Source organism: Ambystoma mexicanum, chromosome 6p (assembly GCF_040938575.1).
Source record: "Ambystoma mexicanum isolate Mex_15411 chromosome 6p, UKY_AmexF1_1, whole genome shotgun sequence".
Taxonomy (NCBI): Eukaryota; Metazoa; Chordata; class Amphibia; order Caudata; family Ambystomatidae; genus Ambystoma; species Ambystoma mexicanum.
In genome coordinates, this window is record NC_090935.1 from 164,297,093 (window position 1) to 164,321,486 (window position 24,394).

Below are 24,394 nucleotides of genomic sequence, written 5' to 3' on the forward strand. Positions count from 1 at the left end.
TGGGCCTGGTCTAATGGGAAGGATTGGAGAGAAGTGATAAGGATGACGGTGTTGGCACCTAGATTCACGCGGCATAGTACGACGGGCGTATCCCTGTTTGAACTTAGAAGGCAAAGGAGAGCAAATACCAAGTTGTTTCCAGGATGGATTAGTGAGGTGATGAGTAATGGGGAAGAGAGTATTAGGAAGAGACATGTTAATAACAAACTCTTGAAAGATAGTATAAAGTTTAGGGCAGCCAAAGTTCCCCAGAAGGTTGCTTTTGTGAGGTTCAGATTGCCGCAAGTGCTGAGGGTGTATGGAAGCAAGTGGTCCAAGCCGATGGAAGGGATGGAAGTGTTTAAGCATGCTGTAAGAACGAAAGATAGTAGGGTTTGGAACAGTGGAGTGATGGTTATGTCTGGTGTTGGTAGTGTGAGGAGTGAGGATGGAGTGTGCAAAAAAGGAAGTCATGGTTCCTTGTCAGATGTATCAGATACCCTAAAGATGAAGATGACTCCGGTGACATCAACCTCAAGATTTGGAAGGAGTTATCGGACACCGGAATATCTGAGAGACTTTGCTGATAAGGGGAAGCTTGTGAAAGGAGGAGGATGTGTAGTATTGGGTAGCGTAGCACGGGCATTCTGGAAGCAGAATGTTTAGAAAGGAATAGAGGGTGAGCGGTGGTTGATTGAGAGAGAAGGCGGCTGCAACATTTGTAGCTCATCATTCATATCCCCTTATAATTATATAACTTAAGTGTAAATAACGTATCGTAATACCTTCCTCCGCCTGACGTGTATACTTCAGCTCCTCATCCGCAGTCAGCTGACCTTAACAATGAATTAGCTACTCTAGCACACAATGTTATTCTTCTGCTGGTAACAGTGCACCTGGCTGATACAGATATGGGCTTGGGGGAGGACAGAGGTCACACTAACTCATACACACTTCACTCCCTCCCAGCGAGATCAGCAACTCCCAAGGGTCTCCACCTTAGTTTTAGGCTTTATGGCTGAGGCTTCCCTGTACCTTGCTGCACAACTCATGTGACCCATTCCTGAAGGCGCGATAGCCTTGCCTTCTGATCTTAGTGATCGATCAAGCGGTGTAAAAGTTTTATGTTCGGTGGTCTGGGTTTGGATGGTACCATGGCATGCGGGGCTCATGGGATGAACGTATGGCAAAGCTGTATTGCTCTTGTAGGAATCATTGGGGGCAGGAAGGCCTTGCTATCTGTTCTGTGGGATGGTACTGCCAAGAGGCACTCGGCTCCCATCTCATGACCTTGCAGGCCGCATTCTTCCCAGGGGACGAGGGTCTGTAACTTTCCTTAACAATGGATGAGGTTGTAGATCTCTCAGACCTGTCCAGGGTGGGGGTGGCATTCGAGTTCATGCAAGGGCCCTAATACTAATGCTGTTTTCCACGCTGAGCCTAACTTCTAAGATGGCTGCTGCTTACCAAGCTGGCGTTCACACTCTCATCTACCATATAGCTTCTAATGCATGCACTACGGTGTTCACGCACCGGCCCCCCTATATGCGCTCCCCCTGCTGCATGGATGCACTCTATCAGCATCTCGTTCTTGTTCGGTATCGCCTACGGGGGTGGGAAGACCTCTTTTCTGCTCAACATTCCCCCTTTCATTAATTCTATATTAACAAATTCCCCCACAGCTCCACTTGCAACTAAATTCAATATGTATTTTCCTCCCCCCTTTACACCCTCTCTAACCCTTCAGCTTCCAGGAATGGTGGCGACCCGTCCTTTGGAACCCATGCTTTACAAACATCTCGTAAAGTTGCTCCCGACTGGGCATATTCTTCTGCAGTACATGTCATATAAATACAAACCCATCTTTTGCTAAATCTACCCAGTGCACTGTATAATTCTTGGGGTCTGGTGGGGGTGTCATTATGGTGCCACAGGGATGGTCACTTCTATCAAGCAGGGTTTGTTTGAGTCATCTGTCTGGGTACCATTCTCTGTGGTACCGCAAAGTGCTTTAGGTGTCCCCCCAATGGAGACGGTCATCATTGCGCTACTGGGTACTGCTTTGGCGCAACATCGGAGCCCCATTTGGCACATGCAAAAAGTGACCAGGATGAAGACGATGACAGGCACTATGCATCTTCACAACAGCTTCTTTCTTCATGCGCACTCCCAGGTTGTGCACAGTTTTGATTATGTGTGACAGAGAGCCATTTACAGCATCTTTAGGAGGCACAAATGTGTAGCAGGAATCACCAATTTCTTGTTGCACATGCCTCCCTCCATAGCAGTAAGCATATGTAGGATGTAGCGGTTCTGCATCGTCATTAGCCTCAGGGCGCAGAGCTCCACTTTTATGATGTTGACCCCTTGCTCTGTGTCATTAGCTAGCTGTATCAGTTCCCAGTGGACTATTTGCAGCCATTTAGTGCTGGCCGCAGCTTGCACACCGGGCAGTAACAACAACCAAATAATGTCTCTGCATTGGTGAAGAGACGGTATTCGTCTGGTATTTCCTCAAGCAAGCTTGATGAGTCCTTAGGAAGTTTGCTCTTTTTCTTCTTTGCATGATTGTAGGTTTTTCTTTCCCATGGAGGGTGTGGAACTCTGGTGCTGGCAATGGGTTTCTTGTTTCTTTTTCAGGGGTCAGAAAGGAAGTAGGGGCAAAAGTGTCTGTTGACCCCCCCTTGCAAATATACTTTTGGGATTACAAGTAGGGCTGAGGGCAGAGTGGCCAGCAAACAATAGTCCCTCCATGATGGTGGGAGGTGTAAGTATGCATGCTGGCCACAGACCCAGTAGTAATTCATCGCTGCTGGTGTGACTTTCTTGAGATCGAGAATGAGCAGAGTTGTATTGCAATGTTCATTGGATCCTACAGGTATTGTTCCAGCACTGTAAAAGCAAAGTTCATAAGTGTCTACTCTGTGCACTTTTATTGTTTATATACTTGTGATATGTTCAGTCCAGAATGGTGCACATGCAGCTTCCACCCGTGCCAGAACTCCTTCTTCATATCCTATGAGGCCCTCTGCCATGCTGCTCACTGTTGTTTCTTGCCGTTTGTTATTTGTATATGTTAGTCCAGATAATTACCAGGTTATATCTCTTTAGGCATTGTTTTCTTTATGGATTGTTGTCGAATTTCAGGCAATCTGAGTCTGCAACTTCGAGTCTTACATTGTGTGCCTGGTAGGTGCCTCTGAGCCCACATAGCACAAGATGTACTCATTATTGTGCCTCTAGAATTGGTACTTCCTGTGGCACTAAGACCTTGGGTGCCCCTGAATATGCGGTATCGACGAACACACATAACAGCTAACATTCGCTTTATTTCTCCCCACTGAGCTCTTGTCCGTATTCCATCTATTAGACATTTCTGGGTGCGTATATCTTCTATAGCGTGAAGACCAAGCCCATGATACGAATCATACTTTGCCCTTCGTGTCTGTCTCTTTGTGTGTTTAGGTGCACCTATATACCTGTTAATGACATCAGTATTATTGTTTACATCAATAGGGGTTGTGTTGTAAACAACAGTTTGAAGATTGGGAAACAATAGGGACCTAGCAATATAATATAACAATTCAGTGTGAGGGGGTGAAATATTTTTGTGTTCAGAATTGTTGACCTGTTGATGCATAAGGTTTGGCCTTGGGGGAGTACATATTCAGTTTCCGTTTAGGTTGTGTTTACTTTTGCTAAAGTGAGCATGTGACCCATTATTTGCAGTAAAGTTAAAAAGTCTTTCTCTACCCCCACCCACCCTCTTTTATATGTCCCATTAATATAAAGGCATCCCTAAATAAACCCCTAAACCAAACATCGATATGGCAAATATACCAACTATATAACGCATTCCACACATATAGGAATACGAAAACCTAGATTCAATACTATAACTATACCTTTTTCAAACATATAATGAGCGATTTGAGAGTGCTGGTTCCATCTTCTTGATAAGCTGAAAGGAAAACCTTATGCACACAAAAAAGAGAGAGAGAGAGAGAAATTCTCCCTTTGCAAATGTAGTGTTTGTAGCAGCACTGTTTGTGAGGTTTGGGTATAATTGAACTGTCTACTGGTAGTGAAAAGGGAATGAGGTAGATGCACACTACCAGTCTCCTAAAGTGCTGGTGCAATGTTCGGAGGTGCCTTCCGAATGTCGGAGCAGGTGTATCCAGTAACGGAATCCCCTAACTTTGACCCCCAAAGGAGTACAGTTAACTACTCAAAGGGCCCATTAAATCTGGGGCTGTACCACCTTCAGAAAAGAAATCGTATGTTGACGAAGTCACCCAGCAGCAGTGGTTGACTTGGCAGGGAATCAGCCGTGGAGTTAGCAGTGGAGCCTGGAACATCTTCTGATCGTGGTGGTGTGATCTGTCAGGAAATACATTTGAGGGCTTGTGTTAGTGTTGTCAAATAGTCTTTAAACACGTCCCCTAAAACAACTGCTGCCCTATGTGCATCTGATGCTCTTCTAATGGGGGATTTTGGTGTGTGAATGTAGCGACCAGTTACCACCTCATGGGTCGATAAATGGTGGTCCTTACTGGGCTGTGTTTGTAAACTAAGCAATGGCAAAGGTAAGCAATGCACTGAGTTTTCCTTTAATGTGGTGCAAAGCTTGGATAGCTTACTTTTGAGGAGTCTATTGATCCTCCCCACAACCCTGTTAGCCTGGGGTGATAAATCGTACACATCCGGTGTTCAATGCCAAACAGTGTAGTAATCTCCTTAAACAACTCATTGAAAAATTGTGTGCCATTATCTGATCTTAACACATTGCACACGCCCTATCGGGTGAACACTTTGCGGACCAGAAATGTGGCCACACATTTGGCATCCGGATGTGCACAAAGACCTGCCTACACCCACTGTAAGAAGGGGCAGATGACTATGATCAGATACCATGAGCCTTTTCACTTTTCAGTCATATCTGCGTAGTCGATATGCAACTCACAAACCAGCCCAATGTGGCCTCTCAGTGTGTGCAATGTCATGCCTGTGCTGAAGCTCTCACACGTTGTGTATCTAATCACTAAACTTGTCAAGTGCTCTTGGATATTTGGAATGAACCAATCCTCCTGAATGTCAGCAGCAATGTGGTTCTTGGAGCTGTGGGAGGGGTGATGGAGCTTATTGAATGCTACCACCAGTAGTTTGTGTGGCATTACCGTTTTTTCTGTACATTTCTGCTGCCATAATAAATCAGTAGGAGATTGTGTACTCCCCCTTTCAATCCACAATTATTTTTCCTCTTCTGGGGCCCTCCCTTGTAACTCAATAATTTAGGCCATGGGCAGAGCACTGTATGAGATAGGTGGTTGTTATAGGTGAGGGCTGGGGGTTTCATTGATTGTTTATTTGTATAGCGCCTATACACAATTTGTTTCAAAGCGCTTCAAGGAGGGGAGGGAACAAGGCAAAAAAAATACAATGAACATTCTTTCAGTCCTTGATACAGTCAAAATGTGAAAAAGAACAAAGATAACTATCATAATTAGCCTGATGATATTTCAGATAGTGAAAGTGCTAGGGGAATGGGGAGGCAGGGAGAGTGAAACAGACAAGCGTCTACATTACTATGCCTGACGGCAAGTGAGGTAGTGCCGGAAAATAACAGGAGGAGGGTGGGGCGGGTGGATTGGAAAAGAGGGAGAAGGAGAGAAACAGAATGAGCGACAATTTTACTATGTCTGATGACAATTCAGATAGTGCTGGAGGGGGGATGGGAAGGGGAGAGCATGGGGAAGGGGAGAACAAACAAGCTGCAACCGATAGATCTGGCGGACATAGCTGAAGAGTAAGGGCAGGAGGGTAAGACAGACAAGCAGCTACATTACTATGCCTGATGGCAATTGAGGTAGTGGCGGAAAAAAAAACAGGAAGAGGGTGGGGCAGGGGGCAGGAGGGTTTGGGGGGATTGGAAAAGAGGGAGAAGGAGAGAAACAGAACGAGCGACTATTTTACTATGTCTGATGACAATTCAGATAGTGCTGGAGGGAGATGGGGAGGGTGGAAACAAAAGGTGGGAGAGGAAGACAGACAAGTGGCCTTCAAAATAGTTCAGAATGCATTTAGAAAAACATAAGTGCTAAGGGGGAGAGGAAACAAAGGAGGGGGAGAACAGGGGCGAAAAAGGGGCAGGCGGGGGAAACAGAGACACGCAGAAGGACACACAACATGGGTCCACCTCAGGGGAAAGCAGAGAAGACACAGGTCAAGTAAAGGAGGGAGGGGTATCAGAGGGGGGATAAAGGTAAGAATGAATGACAAATGGAGGAGGAGGGGGAGACAAGGGAGAGCCGCATGTGGCAAAGGAGGGGGTGGGAGGGTAACTACAACAACACAGGTAAAGGGGAGGGAGCACAGAGGGAACGTCACAGGACATTGGGGAGGGGAGGGGGCACAGAGGGAACATGGTGTGATCTTGGGGAGCGCAGGGAGCACAGAGGGGAACATCGAGGGACATTAGGGAGGGGGCACAAAGGGTAACATCGAGGGACATTGATTAGGGGTACAGAGGGAACATCACAGGATGTTGGCAAGGGGAGGGGGCACAGAGGGAACATCACAGGACATTGGGGAGGGAAGGGGCCACAGAGGGAACATCGCAGGTTGTTGGGGAGGGGGTACAGAGGGAACATCATGGGACATTGGCAAGGGGAGGGGGCACAGAGGGAACATCATGGGATGTTGGCAAGGGGAGGGGCAACAGAGGGACCATCACGGGATGTAAGCAAGGGGAGGGGGCACAGAGGAACATCATGGGACATTGGGGATGGGAGGGGACACAGAGGGAACCTCGCAGGATGTTGGGGAGGGGAGGGGGCACAGAGGGAACATTGCCGGACATTGGGGAGGGGAGGGGGCACAGAGGGAACATCACAGGACATTGGTGCAGGGAGGGGGCACAGACGGAACATCACGGGACATTGGCGCAGGTGCACAGAGGGAACATCGTGGGACATTGGCGAGGGGAGGGGACACAGAGGGAACATCACGGGACGTTGGCAAGGGGAGGGACACAGAGTGAATATCGCGGGATGTTGGGGAGGGGAGGGGCACTGCGGGAACATCATAGGAGATTGGCGATGGGAGGGAGCACAGAGGGAAAATCGCGGGGCATTGGTGCAGGGATGGGGCACAGAGGGAACATCACGGGACATTGGCGCAGGGGCACAGAGGGAACATCGTGGGACGTTGGCGAGGGGAGGGGCACAGAGGGAACATCGCGGGATGTTTGGGAGGTGCACTGCGGGAACATCATGGGACATTGGTGAGGGTAGGGGGCACAGAGGGAACATCGCGGGGTGTTGGGGGGCACAGATGGAACATCATGAGACGTTGGGGGGGCACAGAGGGAACATCACGGAATGTCGGCAAGGGGAGGGGGCACAGAGGGAACATAACAGGACATTGGCAAGGGGAGGGGGCAGAGAGGGAACATCGCGGGACATTCGGGAGAGGGCACAGATGGAACATCACAGGACATTGGGGAGGGCAGAGGAGGGGGAACAGAGGGAACATCACGGGATGTTGGCAAGGGGAGGGGGCACCGATTGAACATCACCGGAAGTTGGGGAGGGGAAGGGCACAGAGGGAACATCTCGGAACATTGGAGACGGGAGGGGGCACAGAGGGAACATCACAGGACGTTGGCAAGGGGAGGGGGCACAGAGAACATCACGGGACATTGGCAAGGGGAGCGGGCACAGATGGAACATCACAGGATATTGGGGAGGGGAGGGGGCACAGAGGGAACATCACGGGACATTGGGAAGGGGGAGGGGGAGAGGGCACAGAGGGAACATCGCAGGATAATGGGGAGAGGTGGGGGCACAGAGGGAACATTACGGGACATTTGGGAGGGGTTACAGAGGGAACATCACAGGACATTGGCAAGGGGAGGGGGCAGAGAGGGAACATCGCGGGACGTGCGGGAGAGGGCACAGATGGAACATCACAGGACATTGGGGAGGGCAGAGGAGGGGGAACAGAGGGAACATCACGGGATGTTGGCAAGGGGAGGGGGCACAGCTTGAACATCACAGAAAATTGGGGAGGGAAGGGGCACAGAGGGAACATCTCGGAACATTGGGGACGGGAGGGGGCACAGAGGGAACATCACAGGACGTTGGCAAGGGGAGGGGGCGCAGAGAACATCACGAGACATTGGCAAGGGGAGCGGGCACAGATGGAACATCACGGGATATTGGGGAGGGGAGGGGGCACAGAGGGAACATCACGGGACATTGGGGAGGGGGAAGAGGGAGGGGCACAGAGGGAACATTGCGGGATAATGGGGAGTGGAGGGGGCACAGAGGGAACATCCCGGGATGTTGGGGAGGGGAGGGGGCACAGAGGAAACATCGCAGGATAATGGGGAAGGGAGGGGGCACAGAGGGAACATCACAGGATGTTGGCAAGGGGAGGGGGCACAGTGGGAACATTACGGGACATTGGGGAGGGGTTACAGAGGGAACATCACAGGACGTTGGCAAGGGGAGGGGGCAGAGAGGGAACATCGCGGGACGTGCGGGAGAGGGCACAGATGGAACATCACAGGACATTGGGGAGGGCAGAGGAGGTGGAACAGAGGGAACATCACGGGATGATGGCAAGGGGAGGGGGCACAGCTTGAACATCACAGGAAATTGGGGAGGGGAGGGGCACAGAGGGAACATCTCGGAACATTGGGGACGGGAGGGGGCACAGAGGGAACATCACAGGACGTTGGCAAGGGGAAGGGGCACAGAGAACATCACGGGACATTGGCAAGGGGAGCGGGCACAGATGGAACATCACGGGATATTGGGGAGGGGAGGGGGCACAGAGCGAACATCACGGGACATTGGGGAGGGGGAAGGAGGAGGGGCACAGAGGGAACATTGCAGGATAATGGGAAGAGGAGGGGGCACAGAGGGAACATCCCGGGATGTTGGGGAGGGTAGGGGGCACAGAGGGAACATCGCAGGATAATGGGGAAGGAAGGGGGCACAGAGGGAACATCACAGGATGTTGGCAAGGGGAGGGGGCACAGTGGGAACATTACGGGACATTAGGGAGGGGTTACAGAGGGAACATCACAGGACGTTGGCAAGGGGAGGGGGCACAGAGGGAACATCATGGGACATAGCGGAGGTGGCACAGAGGGAACATTAAAGGACATTGGGGAGGGGGCACGGAGTGAACATCCTGGGACATTGGCAAGGAGAGGGGGCACCAAGGGAATATCACGGGACATTGGGGAGGGGAGGGGGCACAGAGAAAACATCACAGGACATTGGGGAGTGGAGGGGCAGAGAGGGAACACCACAGGACATTGGGGAGTGGAGGGGGCACCAAGGCAACATCACGGGACATTGGGAGCTGACTGCACGAACATGCAATGTAAAGGAAGCAAACAGGGCCTTAGACTCGGGCCTTGGAGGCGGGCCGGCATTCACCAGCCGGCTCACCCGATTGGCTTAGATGATGAGGGCGACAGCCAATCAGGGCAGGCAGCCCTGGTGGACAAAGGCCAGCACCACAAGCAAACAAAGGGACGGCCATATTGGAGGGCCTGATCACAACAGCCCCAGTATGTTAAAGTCCAACAAAACAGCTTCAGCAGGCACATGCCGTGGAGTAAATCATGCTGACAATGTCAAAGATTGAAAAATAGACATCACTACATTCCGATGTTGTTTTTCGCTTTTTCCGGAGCTAGCGATCTCAACACGACGTGCAGTTCACATAAAAGCCCAAAGGCGTACCTTCATTGTTAGTGACAAGGTCCCAGGGCCTCAAGGCCACAAGGTGCAGGAGAGGGGAGACCCTCCAGGGTTAGGAGGCAAGAAGAGTGAAACAGGATTCAGAAGCAAACAGGGCTTGTAACGACATGCTACACCACAGTTGGTACTGCGAGATATGCTGCTTTCTTGGCCGTGGTGTCTGCAGCTGCGCTCCCAAGAGACACTTCATCAGTATTGTTAGTGTGGGTGGTGCATTTGACGACCGCCACAACAGAAGGCTGTGAGAGTTGCGAAAATTAGCTTGTCTAACAATGCTGCATGTTGCACTGGGCACCAATCGGCCCTCCTGAAGCCCCTTATTTTCCATCGGGATAGACTGGCATGCACTGTGGTAGTGACGTATGGTGAGTCTGAATAAATGGTCACATGGCACCCTTGTGATGCTTGCAGTGCCTCAATGAGTGCAACAAGTTCTGCCGCCTTTGCCAAATAATGCATGGGGTAGCCGTTTCCAAACAAATGTTTCGTATTCACCGTCCACTAAGCATGTTACCGCTGCACCAGTATGCGTGAGACATGCGTCCTGGTCAATTGTCGCTGACCCATCAACAAAGAGGGACACTCCCCCTCGAGTGGTATGCCTTTTGATTTGTAATATCATCCTCCTCCCCCTTGTACGTCACACAATCGTGCCTGGGCAAGTCATCACTAGTGTACATTTCTGTTATGAATATTGCAAGGTTCACTGTTTTACATCGTACAAGGAGGATGTTTGGGCTAGAGAGAATGATCTTGTATGCCTATGCTCTTTGGGTAGTCAGGGTAGATTTGGACATTTCTAGGATGGCAAAGATGGTATGTTCCACTTAAAGGGTAATTGAGCAACCCATGAAAATTGTGGAGCTCTTCTAAATAGCAAAGGCCGCAGCTGCAAGTGCCTGTTCGCAAGAGAACTTCCCTTGCATCAGGGAGTCTAACATGCCACTGTAATAGACCAATGGCTTGTGGCCCATTGTGCTTTTCTGTGTTAACACGGCAGTCATGAGCAGACCATTGGAATGTGAGAACAAGTACAATTCCTGCGTGTATTCTGGGGCCGTCAGGTCGGGTGCAGTTAAAATTACCTTTTCAAGTTTGTCAAAATTCTGCAACATTTCTTCCGTCCATGCAATTTTGCTGTCAATTATTTGTGCTTCTTTGAGGCCCAGTAAGAGCGGCCTTGTGTATGCTGCGTAATCAAGGACCCATGCCCTGCAGTAATTGCACAACCCTAAAAATGTCTGCATTTCATTTACTGTCGTGGTTTGGGGGTGGCACGCATGGAGGCAGCGTGGTCTGGTAGTATTCTTTTGCTGTGTGCTGATATTAAGTGCCCTGAGTAAAGAACCTCTTGGAGACAGTACTGACATTTTGCCTTGTCAACCTCATACCCCTTGTGAGCCAGAAGCTGTAGGAGTGTGATTGAGTCATTTCTGCGTTGTTGTTCAGAGTCACTGCATACCAGTAAGTCGTCTATGTATTGAATGATTGTGCTGGCACTTAAACGTTGCTTAAATTGGCATGAACTATCCTGTTGAAGATACCGGGGCTCTCATAGTACCCCTCAGGTAATATTGCATGTTCGAATCTCTTCCCACCATGAGTAAAGGCAGTGAGGTACTGTGAGTCTGGGGGGAATGGTATGGAGAAGAAGGCATTCTTCAGGTCAACCACTGAAAAATGTGTTGCCTCCTTGGTGATGCTACACAGAATTGTAGCAGGGTTGTGAACCATGGGAAACTCTTGCTGAACAACATAATTTAGGAGGTGTAAATCCTGAATCATCCTCCAATTACCCAGTTGCCTTTTTAATGGGGTATATGGCTGTGATGCATGGGGAGTTAGATGGCAGAATTATCCCTTGGGTCAGTAGGGCAGTTATTGTGTCTTTAATTTCATCTTCTGCCTCCCTGGAAAGTGGGTAGGGTTTTACTCAGGGTAACACTGCTCTTGGTTCAATGTTATGTGTACTGGGGTCACTCCTTGCAGAAACCCTACATCATGGGGGTTGGTCGTCCACAGTCTCTCGGGCCCTTTCTCTAAATCTGTGTCAGCGAACTGGGGTTGGCTATAAGGACCATCGTGGGATATTGAACCTCTGTACTAGACCATTATTTCACAAGGAACACATATTACTAGTACAATCTCTCCGTCCTCTGGCCTGTCTTCAAACAATTCAGTGCAAGTCACCGCATTCAGGGGTACCGTTGGGTCAATGCAAAGTACTGTGCACCACCCGCACCCATCTTGGTCAGTTCCTATCACAACAATCCTCTTTGCTGAAACCAGCAGTTCTTGTAAATCTACGCACAGTATTGTACCCTCCGCCAGTTCAGGGGACACAACAAGGCGAAAAACAAAGTCTATGGGCACTCGCCAACACCTTTTGGTAATCTGAGGCACTGCCTCCAGAAGCACCATGATTCCATACCCAACCATGTTCGGATTTATGGGAATACCACAAACCACCACCTCTCCTCCCATTGCATGAATAATTAACATTGCTCTGATGGCGAACATCCCTGGTGTTGTGCAAACTATGCCACTGTCTGTGAATGATATCATATTGAGCTGGCTGAGCAGATCCCTGGCCAACAAGTTCACTGGTGAACTTTCTGACTACAATAGGGTGGCATGCACCACCTCCCCCCTATTTTAATGTCAACTTATTTAGTATATGCAACCATGGAGACAGCCCCAGAGAAGCTCTGCTTCTCAAGAGTGTGGCCCTTCAGTGGGAAGTCTCCCTCACAGGTGCATGATTTTGTGGCACCCGTGTCAACCATAAAAATTAAGTGTTTGTTTCCTATCTTTGCGCCCACCAAGGGTTCCTCATCAGGGTGAACTGTCAAAGATAGTACTGGACATGCAAGCGCTCTCTGTGGGCTGCCCTAGTCGGGGTACATTTTCGAGCTGGGGAACATGAAAGGATTGTTCCTTATCATGCTTACACCTTTTTACGGCACTATGGGGTATGGAGGTCTTTCTCAGTGCTGGCTGTTGTTGGGCCTCCTTACCCAAGTCTGCTGGTCCAGAAATAAGGGTGCCAGTAGCAACACACCGGCACCCTTTCCGGACCGGCAGACTACTATCTCTGCTTTCCAGGGCTTCTGTACCCGGCAGACTTGACCTGCTGAGCGCAACAGCCCCAGAAAGTAGAGTTGTCACGGAAGCACCAGCACGATTAGCAACGCCTATTGGACTCCACGGGCATGGGGACTAACATTTTCCGGTGCCTGACTTCACCATCCGCCTGGACCTGTAAAGCCCCGGTGGCACCAGGAAGTCAGGCGCTGCAAATGGTGTTATGGGGTTGGCAGCAACCCGCCAGTGGCACCGGTGGGTTACCGCCAACCTCGTATGAGGCCCATTGTGTATTCTAAAGGGGTGGGTGGTAAGTGCTATATGCATTGTACCAAAGTCCTGGCCTGCTTCTACACTCTTGAAAAGTGTCCCCATTTTCTGCAGTTCCAACACTGTGAAGAACCCATACCTGCCCCTCTGTGACCCGTTAGCACAAAGCCCCATCTTCCCCCACTGGAACCTCCTCTACCGCAGTGCTGACCTTGCTATCACTCCTGGGTGGGGTACTGCTGTCCTCCTCCTCACTGCCCTTGTCCTCCTAGCCAAAACACTGCTATTTGGACATCCGCAGTCCCCAGCGCACTCCCTGTCGCTTCAGTCTGTGCAGGTGGGGAAATCACCCCTGCTATACCTATTTTAGCCAACTTGCTCTGTACCAGTTTTGCCTCATTTGCCTGTTCTTGTTGTGCCGTCTCCTTTTCAGGTGCCTTTATTCGCTTGCAGTGGTGTACTATAATACTCTGAATTTTTGCCCACCCGTTCGCTTCAACGCCCACAATTTTGTCTACCACCTTCTGCACTTCCTTTGGTAGCCTCTCCCCCCCCCTTCGGCTGACTCCCACCCTGACACAGCCCTCTCTACTCTCCACTCTGCTATATCTGATACCCTTGATATCCTTGCCCCTGTCATGAGGATCCGCCTGAAGCCCAAAGCCAAATGTAACTCCTGGTATGACTCAGATCTCGTCACCCTTAAACGCAAGTGCAGGGTGGCAGAGAGGAAATGGCGTGCCTCATGATCATCCTCTGACAAACTGGCCTGCCGCCTGCTCCAAAGGCAATACCGGCTCTCCGTTCTCAGTAAGAAGAGAGCCCTTATCCAAGCCCGCATTTCTGCGGCATCTAACAATTCGGCCGAACTCTTTCAAATCTGCAAGGAGCTGGCCAACCCTGCTGCAGTCTCCACCTCTCCTGTCCCCTCCCAGGCCCTCTGCACGGCACTGGCCTCTCACTTCATTTAAAAAACTCAGGACATCCTGTCCTCACTCTCCTCCTATCACCTCCCCCCCCTCTATTCCCTACTCTCCCTCTGGCCCTTCTGCAGCCACCCCTCCTCCCTCCTTCTCTGCCTTTCCCCTTTTTTCTGCTGACGAGGTATCGAGACAAGTCCGATCTATGAAAGTCTCGTCAAAACAGGTCCACCCCTGTTCCTCCAAAACTATCAAGGACCACATCGACTCCCTGGCCCCTGCCCTGGCTGACTTCTGCAATCACTCATTCGCCACTGGAGTCTTCCCATCCCCCCTCAAGCACGCCCTTGTGCACCCCCTTCTTAAGAATCCGTCTTCCGACCCCTCCAGCCCAGCTAACTATCGCCCAATCTCTATCACTCCCTTCCTGGGCAAGCTCCTGGAGAAACTGGCCATCTCCCAGCTTAATCTCCATGCTGAATCTGTTGGTAGTCTTCATGCCCATTAGTCTGGCTTCAGAGCTGCCAGAAGCACGGAAACTGCTCTCCTGAACATCCGTGAGGACCTGCTCTCTAACCTTGACTCTAACACCCCTTGTGTTCTCATTTTGCTCGACCTCTCTTCTGCCTTTGACACTGTCAACCATACGATCCTGCTCAACCATCTCCGTGATAACCTGGGTATCACTGGTCAGGCTCTGGCGTGGCTGACCTCCTTCGTCTCCAATCGACCCTCCCAGATCCAACTGGGTTCCTTCCTCTCTGACATCTTTTTCTCTACCTGTGGTGTCCCCCAGGGATCTAACCTCTCCCCCTGGCTGTTCAACCAGTATCTGGCACTTCTTGCTCACTGCATCGCCGCTCTCTTTCCCAACTTTCAGTGCTACGCGGATGATACCCAGCTCATTTTCAGGCTACCCTCGGCCTCCTCTTCCCCTTCCCTCATCTCTGACTGTCTCTCTGCTATCCAGGAATGGCGTGCCGCCAACGACCTCTGCCTTAATGCTAGTAAGACTGAGATTCTACTTATCGGCACACCCACTCCCTCCTTCCCTGCAGCTCTCTGGCCGGCCTCCCTGGGCCCTCTTCCTGCGCCTACCTGCAAGGCAAAAAACCTTGGGGTCATCTTCGACTCCACACTCTCTTTCTCTCCTCACATATCTGACGTCTCTAAGAAGTCACACTGCCAGCTACACCTCCTCAGGGATATCCTTCCTTTCCTCTCCTTCCCCCAGAAGCTCACTGTCTCCAGAGCCCTGGTTCTCTCGAAGCTGGACTACTGTAACAGCCTCCATCTAAATCTTGCTGCCTCTACTCTCCGCCCTTTGCAACTCATCCAGAACAGGACTGCGAGACTTGTCCTTGGCCTCAAGCCCAGGGACCGTATCTCTCCAGGACTGAAATCACTACACTGGCTCCCTGTGGCTGCGCGAGGATTAAGTTCAAAACCCTCTGCATTGTCCACAAGGCTTTTTGGGCCTTGAGCCAAAATACCTTCAACTCTCTCTTCCGAAATATCTTCCTTCTCGAGCTCTTCGCTCATCCACCTCCAACTACCTCAGGGTCAGCCGCTTCTCCAAGCAACAAGCTGGGGGTAGATCTCTCTCCGCAGCAGGGGCCTCCCTCTGGAACAGCCTTCCTGCCTCCCTGAAACTTGAGGAGAACCATCTCCGGTTCTGGAAGCACCTCAAAACCTTCCTATTTGCCTCCGCTTTCTCTCCCTCTCTCCCCTGCTAAATTCACTGAACCTGCACTGAATCTGCTACTGGGCCACTTACCGATCTCGGTCCTTGGCCCAGCCACTCTTCCCTGCACTGCCTCCCTGCACTACGGGACTGTCTCTGTATCCTTCAGCCCCTTCTCCCGGCACTTACCTTGCACTTGCCACCAGCTGGCCCTATTATTTATCTTGTATTCTACTAACCATGTACTGCACTTTCCTTGCACTTGCCACCACCTGGCCCTATTATTTATCTTGTATTCTACTAACCATGTACAGCACCTTTCCCCCCTCTCCCCTTTGGCTTGCACTTTTCCCAGTCCCCTTAACCTTACACTTGCGCAATCTGAATGACACCTGGCCTAGAAGGATCGTTGTCTGTCTCCCCTTGTCCCCCCCCTGCCTCGTCGTGCCTTGAAACACTTGTGTATAGGCGCATTACAAATGCCATATCATATCAAGCCCTTTTTGATGACAAAATATAAAAGAGGAACTGATCGGTCCCAATGGTCCCCCGTCTCTGCAGACCCTGAACCTTAATAATGTACTGTGCTGGGTCTTCATACTAGCCCATAACATATGGCATGATCAACTGTATGTCTGACATGTCTGGGTAGGTGTGCCGAAATGTGCCCCAAACCTGTGCTCTAATGTTGTTGAACGGTTCGCCATTGTGCGCATTGTTGTCTAACCTCACTCCCGGGTACTGTAAGAGAGGCATTGTATCACAGTTGGCCACGGACACAAGAGGTACAATTTGTAAAACCTTTATTTAATTTTTGGGGTTTGGAAAAAGTCCTCCTTTGCCCTACAGCTATGATGGGAGTAGTCTCTACCATCATATAATACATAAAACAGTCCTAGGAGAGTCAGTCAAATCAAAATGGCCTATACTAACACATCCTAATGCCTGCCCTATCTCTTATACAAAAAGTGTGTAATGGGAATATGTATACAAAGAAAAATCAGTGTTAGAATATAAAGAAACAATGTGGCGGAGTCAGCTCTCCTCCCTACGTTAGACAGCACGTAGTAAGGCGATCCCCATAGACAGGATGACACACTCTGGCTCAGATTGTCAAGACAAAGGCAGTTCAAAATGTGGATCGAGGTCCGCCAGGCCTTCCACTTAAGTCTCTAGTTCCAGCTTTCAAAACACAGTTCAACAAAAAGATTCATGCAGGTCACCCTCGATCGGACTCGGACCTCTCAAATCAAAAAGTTCATGTAGGTCTCCCTCACTGGGCTCAGACCTTTCAAGCGCACCACTTGCAGGGGTTCCCTTCCACAAGCTTAATTCACCTCCTTTAGTTGTTCCCTTCCCCAAACTTATCACACTTCTGATCTCCCTCAGTCGGGCTCAGACCTTTTCCTGATGTCGAAGACTTTCGAATGTGCATAGCTTTTACTATAGACCTCCGCAGGACCACTTTGACTTTCTCTTCAGCTCATACTCTTGTGTTATTTGCCCCAGTGTCCCTAGGTTTGGGTAGTTCAGTATCGTAAGCACGAAAGGTTCAACATTCACCTATTTACTTCCCCCTCTTGCTGGGGTTAATTTTGCTAATTATGGTTTTTAGAGTTCATTCACTTTCTCGCTTCATAACAAAATCATTTCACCTTTCACAGAGACTTTCAAGAGGGCTACTGCCTCTTGCCGGACCACTCCGCTACTCTGTATCATTGGTTTCACAGTTATCAGTAATTTAAAGTTTACCACAGGTCTGCCTTCCTTCACGTCTCATCCACACGCGTGCAGCCTTCAATTGTGCGATAGACTATTGCAACTTCAATCTTTCCTTAACACACACAGTTCTTTCATGTTGCTCGCCAACTCACAGGCTGTGTGCATTCTTTTCTTGTCTTTGCTGTTTTAATTCACGAGTCAAAGTTAATACCACAGGCTTGACCTCGCCTCCCCAACTCTGTTATTCACCCAGGAGGGTCGCTGGCATCCTTGAAACACAATGCAGTCTTCTTGTCTGGGATTTGGCCTTCTCCTCGTGTCTTGCACAGCTCTTCGGAGGCAGCAACCTCCTGCAGGGATCTCCTGGGTTTCTCTGCCCTTTGCACTCATACCTCTGGCAGTTGCTCTGCTTCAGTAGGTTAGCCTTCGCCCCATAGGTTCGGCTCTTTCTCGTGCTCCACCTTGCTCAGATTGTGTCTCTATTTTCTGCCATTTATCTGTGTGGGGAGAGCTAATTGGTATCAGATGTATGTGATTAAAATCAAGTGACTGACTTTGCCTGACCCGATTAGCCGGACATGTCCCATGAGATATGTAAAGGGTAGCCTCTTTACTCTCAGTCACACTCTTCCTTGGCCCAGTTTTTGTTTAGAAAAGGGGAAGGGGGAACATGGGACATCAGACGATCGAGTAAAATAGGATGGGTCATGGGTACGGGAAAGGGGGGATTTCTGTGTTTCACCATCGGTCGCCTAACCCCCACTCACCGAAGACCCCTCACCCAAGTGATCCTCCCACACTGGTGCAACCCCAGGTTCTGAATCCAAAGGTGATGGCCATCTCCTGGCCACTTAAAAGAGAGATCCCCGGGGACTAGTAGGTGAGACACCCTTTGGTTTCTCACAGTAACCTGCTTTAATCCACACACTATCGCCACTAGTAAACTCTTATCACCCATGGCGAGGGGCACACCCTCAGTTTGTTTTTCAAATGCTTATATCCACTTTCCTGCCCCTGCCGTCAACTGTGGGAGCACCTTTATTAAATTGTTCTTATCCTTCTGTGCCCAGGGCACATACTGTGCTCTATCCACCACCTTGTGTATCAGCAGCATTTGTAACTCTACTTTTTTCTCTTCCCTCCTCTTCGCACTTCCCTTTTTCCTTGCTACTGCCATCCGGCCAAACCTCTTTCCCCTCTCATCCCATAAACCTTCCACCCGGCGTGTCCTTTCCGGTGCCTCTTGTGCTTACTCTTCATAGTGATCCTTAAATTCATCCACTGTACTCCACCCAATCCCACCCGGTCTCCACATAAAACTCTGACCTCATATTTTCATGCGCTGTATTGTCTGCTCGCCTGTGCTCAACCTTCTCTGTGTGCATATCCTTTATAGTGGTGCTGTCCAATTTAAACCAAATGTCCCCGCTCTCCACTAATATAAACGGTTCCCCTTTTCCTCTCCTTGTGTTGCTCACAATCACGTTAATTCTGCTTGTGCTGTTTCTAGTCCTTCTTCTAACTCCTGCTCTGCGCACTTCGAAGGTGGAGCGGTTGCTGGATTGGGTATATATGGGGTGGTGGAACACAGGCCTGCGTGGATACATATGTTGGGTTAGAGTACCCTGTCGCTGGGAGTGTGGCCAATGGATATAGCAGGGATTTAACCCATGACATTTTCATTGCTCAAGACTTTTGAATAAAGACATACAACATAGGTAAGAGGTGGTTATCCACCTATGAGAAAGTTGCATCCATCATTATGTACATATATAAATATTTTTCGTGTGTTAATTTACAATTCTATTATTTGGAGAAACCTATTGTTTTTTTTATCTCTCCCCACGTGTATTTGAGCATTTTCTCTTATTTTTTTACCAACTATCCCTCCTTTTCCCCATCCCTCATGTCTGTGATGTACTGAACAATGTAACACCATAATGAATTATTAATATAAATTGGATCATTCATATACTATGATTTGGTAATACTGCAGTGGTAAATGTAAAATGATACTTTATGTTTTTGGCATGCAATGCTTGGATCTTTTGCTTTGGTTCCTGGGTTACTCAATGTCTTGCATGTGGATGTGTATGTTACATTAATTCTTTTGAAACCTAATTAGAATTGATGAATTTACTTTTTTGTTGGTTTGAAGACTAGCCCTGATTTGAGAAAGGTGCTGTGTTCGCCGAAACACGTGTTATCACGAACAGACACTTTATGAAATACAAATTGCCACTCAATAAAATTTTTAGCTGGCTTCCACATGAATCATTTTGTGACGTCTTTACTTCTTGTGGCGCATTAACAAATATTAAATAACACTGTACTATTTCATGTTGAACGGAGTGGAGGGACCTATTTATTTTGCTTTTCATATTTATGCAACACTTTTTTTGAATCGCATAAGACTTGAGGGTGCTGAGGCCCATATGTTAGTATCCCACAAAAGATTCCTCATTACTTTCTGCAATGGATATACCTCTTTATGTGTTGGTTGTGGCTCACCCCCCTCAGCTTCCCTGTCCCCCTCTTGGGTATTCTGTGTCTCCCTTTCAGTGGTATCGTCCACATCCTCGATCATCTTCCATAAATCTAGAATCTCTTTTCGTTTCTGTTGCTGCTTGCCTTATACTTAGCAGCTAAACATGTTGTCATGTGTTTCAAAATTCCATCATTGGGGCTACCCTGCTCTGGCCATGAGCGCAGCATCCCTCCTTTTGTCTCTGTTACCCACTGTTTGTGGTACCTCTCGATTTTGTCCCTGTACAGGAGCAAAACCTTGTACATGTACTCTAGAGGAGGCTCCCCTCCCATTGCAGCAATGTATGTTTTGTAAGGCGTCGCAATGCTTATAATCGTGCATTGCGCATGCTGAAATAATCACAACCAAAAAATAATTTTGTCGTTTCCCCCTCCCTGTCCACCCTTGTTACTTCCCCTCCCCCACACCCACTCTCACACTCTACATTCCAACACACACTGCTATATACACAATGCCCCTCCTTGGGCCTCCACCATGCACAATAAAAACACAAAAACTATAATCTAAAACAAGCTAAAATAACAACCACTACTGTTTCCGAGCCCACTAATTATACAGGGCTCCTATTTATTTCCTTTTTTCTCCATTACACGATAAAAGTGGTACCATCAGCTGCGCTCACTCGGGGAGGCACCCTACACTCTTGTTTCCTTATCCGTATTATACTCCTTAAAAAATCCAATAATAATAAAAAAAGGCAAAGAAACGCCCACACCATTCAACCGACCTCGTTCTCCACTTGCTCACAACCCACACTTTTCCACAAATACCCTTCCTCTAATTGTTATCCCTTGCAAGGGTATACTCATATAAGCGTGTTCACCCGAACTCCTCCATCATGGGGTACCAACACCCGCCTGCACTCTCTCCCGAGCCACTAACCCGCTCCAAAGAGCAGATAGGAATTCTGCAAAGACGACTCCTGCAAACCTCTGGGAGTTCTGCATTTTGGGACTGGTCACTGCAGGTGGGTATGGCACCCTTGGAGAAGAGACCTGGAAGCCTCCATCAGAGTGGGGGTGTTGGGATCACCTCAGGGTCACCAAATGGAGGCACTGCCCCGGCACGCTCACACCAGAAAAAATACAACTCGCTAGGGAAAAGGGCCCAAGACACTATTGCAAGGATAACAAGTATTTATTTCTATGAAAATAAGGATGCATCAGCAAAGAACTGTGCTGCCATTGTGCGTTCTGAGGTCCGTTGGCATGGGTGATACTTTATAAGCACAACCAGCATGACTGGTGATGTCAACATATGTAGTACAATTCTACAATACTGATTGGCTGAGGCCTATAGATGTAGGTCCTGCTCCATATGGGATGCCAGGCCATTGGTCCATCTTCATCTGTCCATCTCTCTCAGGCAGACCAGCAATCCCCAAGGTCCTCCACCTTTGTTTTAGGCTAGAATTTTGATACCACCCTGTACCTTGCTGCAGAAATCACGGGACCCATTCCTGAATGCGCAAAAAGCATTGCCTTCTGATCTTAGTGATCGATTGAAAATTGTAAAAGTTTTAGGGTAGGTGGTCTGAGTTTGGGTGGTGCCATGCCATGCAGGGGTCATGGGATGAAAATATGGTGTTTCCTGGCGTTCTGAAGTTGCTAACTTCATTGTGGAAACTTCTCCTTCATTTACCCGACATCGCGAGCAGGAACGAAGCTCCTGTCGGCTTTCCTGCGCTTCCTGGAGGAGGTGGGGCTACAGCGGTGCACGTGACCTATCACGTGACACAGGCCGCCTTCATTACATCGAGGCTACCGCCCTCGCGGCGTTAAGCCCGGCAGGAGACAAGCCCATCGGCTGTTGTGCGGCTGTTTGGCGGTCTGAGGTGCACCCAACAGGTATTTAACTAGCGCGTTACGCGCGCACCTACACCAGCAAGCAACAAGTATAATAACCGTAATGAGACTGCGCAGCTCGCCTCTCGAAGAAGACATGGATGTACAAGAGGGGTCCTACATAGAAGCAGAGTGCGCGTCAGGGAGGGGGGTATCCACTGTCCCTGAAGTAGATCCAGTAGATACACAGGAGACGCAAACCCTTACTGATGCACAACAAACTCCAGCGGAAAGGTTCCCCAATCTTAACATTCAAAAAATATGGAAAAGAGGGTTAGAGTACACTCTGACAACTGAAAAAATCCAGACAAGAATTAATGATCACTTCCCTAGGAAAAGGAACAAGAGCACCAATGACCTAGAGGGCATTACTGACACTACCTGGCATTTACCATCACATAATTCTAATACCCAGGCCACAAGCACACCAATGGAGGACTCAGATGCAAATACCACCCCAACAAACAAAACTGAAGGTTCAAGGGCAATCTTATTGAGAAATCGCAGCCAACAAGAAGAGCCTTTGGCCATCTCACCAGAAGGCCCTCCATTGGCACCAGAAAACACATTGGCAGCCCTGAGCTATGTTTTAAACTCTCTGGTCTCAGTGTTCGAACTACTGAAAACAGAGGTGCAAATACAAGCAGGTCATCTCTTGGAAATGTCGCAAGAAATTGCGAAAAATGAATCATCTATGGTCGCTGTAAACAATATCTTGAATAGTATCCTGATTCCAACTCTAAAGGAAACACAAACAGAGGGCATCAAACAGGGGCTAGACATCGCCCAAATTCAAAGCTTACTGAAGGAGGGGGCAAAAAATAACTCAACCACTCATAATCTCATAAAGGCAATCCCCTCGGAAATTCAAAAACTGCAAATACAGAACAAGACTTTAAACGAAGAAGGGCCAAAAGATCCCTTCGATGATACACCACTCTCAAACTCAATCTTGGAAGAATTTCGAAGGTTGGCAAATGTGGATATTGATTATATAGAAGTTCTTAACAACAGCCCTCATAAAACCCAAGAGGAGGAAGGAAAGAAAACCGATAGTATAAATCAAAACATCGAGGCCCCACAGATAACGAGAAGGAGGAAATGTCACAAAGGGGGAAAACAAAGAGAGACCACCTCTTCCCAACCTTCAGGGGAAACAAGGAAGAAACCCAAAAACCAGAAAAATAAGGCAAAAAAGAAAACAGGGGTAAATTTATTCCTGAAAAACCTCACTACTCCCACAGCTGAAAAGACAACTGATCCCATTGTCATTACATCTCCAGCTACTAACCTTTCACAATCATCGAAAACACAGGAAGCCCACGTAAGCAAGAGCGCCCCTGAGACAACCCAGGGCAGAAAGACGCGCTCAACGGGCAGAGAGAGTCCTAATAAAACCAAGGTTCAAACATCAAACTCTGGGATGCAAACGGATCTCATATTTCCATTACCTGCAGCTCCCGTTAACCAAAAAAGTATTCCGGTTACTACAAACATCAAGATGGCTCCAATATTTCTAAAACAAAATTTACATAAAGAACCAAGAAAGGAACCTGGTGGGGAGCCCAAGCAAGCATTGAGGAAAATGGCCCCTATTTTTCTGAAGCCGTCAGATAAAAAAGCTCCTGCATTACAAGAAAGAAACACATCTCCCGGGTCTGCCAGCAAAGAAGTGACATTACCAAGCTCCTTACTCAACGAAGGAGTTTGCTGGAACGGGTCCGGGAAATTTATAAACCTGGAAAGGTATCCTCAAAACGGAGAAAGAGAGGGAAACGAACAAAAACAACAAATCCCCATAGCAAGAAATGAGGAATTAGCGGCATCGAACTTTACAATCCCAAGGTTGTGGCTTAGACTAGAGAATCAGAGTATAAGGATATCACTATGCAGATCCGTCCTACTGTCAGAAATCCAAAAGAACTATAATCTCTATCTTTTTGATTCAGAGGACATTGAATACTTAGCCTTCCCATTTAGGGAGGATAAATTCTTTGTGGAGATAGCTCTCACCTCAAGAAAGGCACAACAGGCGCTCATTAATAATAAAGACGATCTGGCCAAAGAAGGGCTTTGGGTATATGAATCAGAGGAAGAAGGAATGTATGGAAGTTACCGGTGGCATAACCAGACCGCAGAAGAACCTGCACCCACTGCTGAGGGCACTGCCGGAATTTCTGGAGGGCTCCAAAGCAGCGCAACAAGTAGCCGCAGTTTAAAAGAAGATCTGATAACTAAACTCCCAGAAATCATCTCGCAAATCCTCCAGAAACTGGGCGAGGAACAGAACAGTCTTTAGTCAGAGAGGCCTTAGAATAGTCTCATGGAACACCAGAGGCCCAAGCTTTTTGAAGAAAAAGCAACTCAAAAACGACCTCTTAGAGCGTAATGACATCTTATTATTTCAGGAAACATGGTTAGCTAATCCTATCGAGATAGAGGGCTTCACAGTGCAAAACCTCAGGGCCTCTCAAAAAGCCAAAGGTAGACCAGCAGGAGGATTGTTAATAGCAACTAAAAATTCCGCCATTAAAAACGTGGTCACGCTATGCAATAATTCAGTG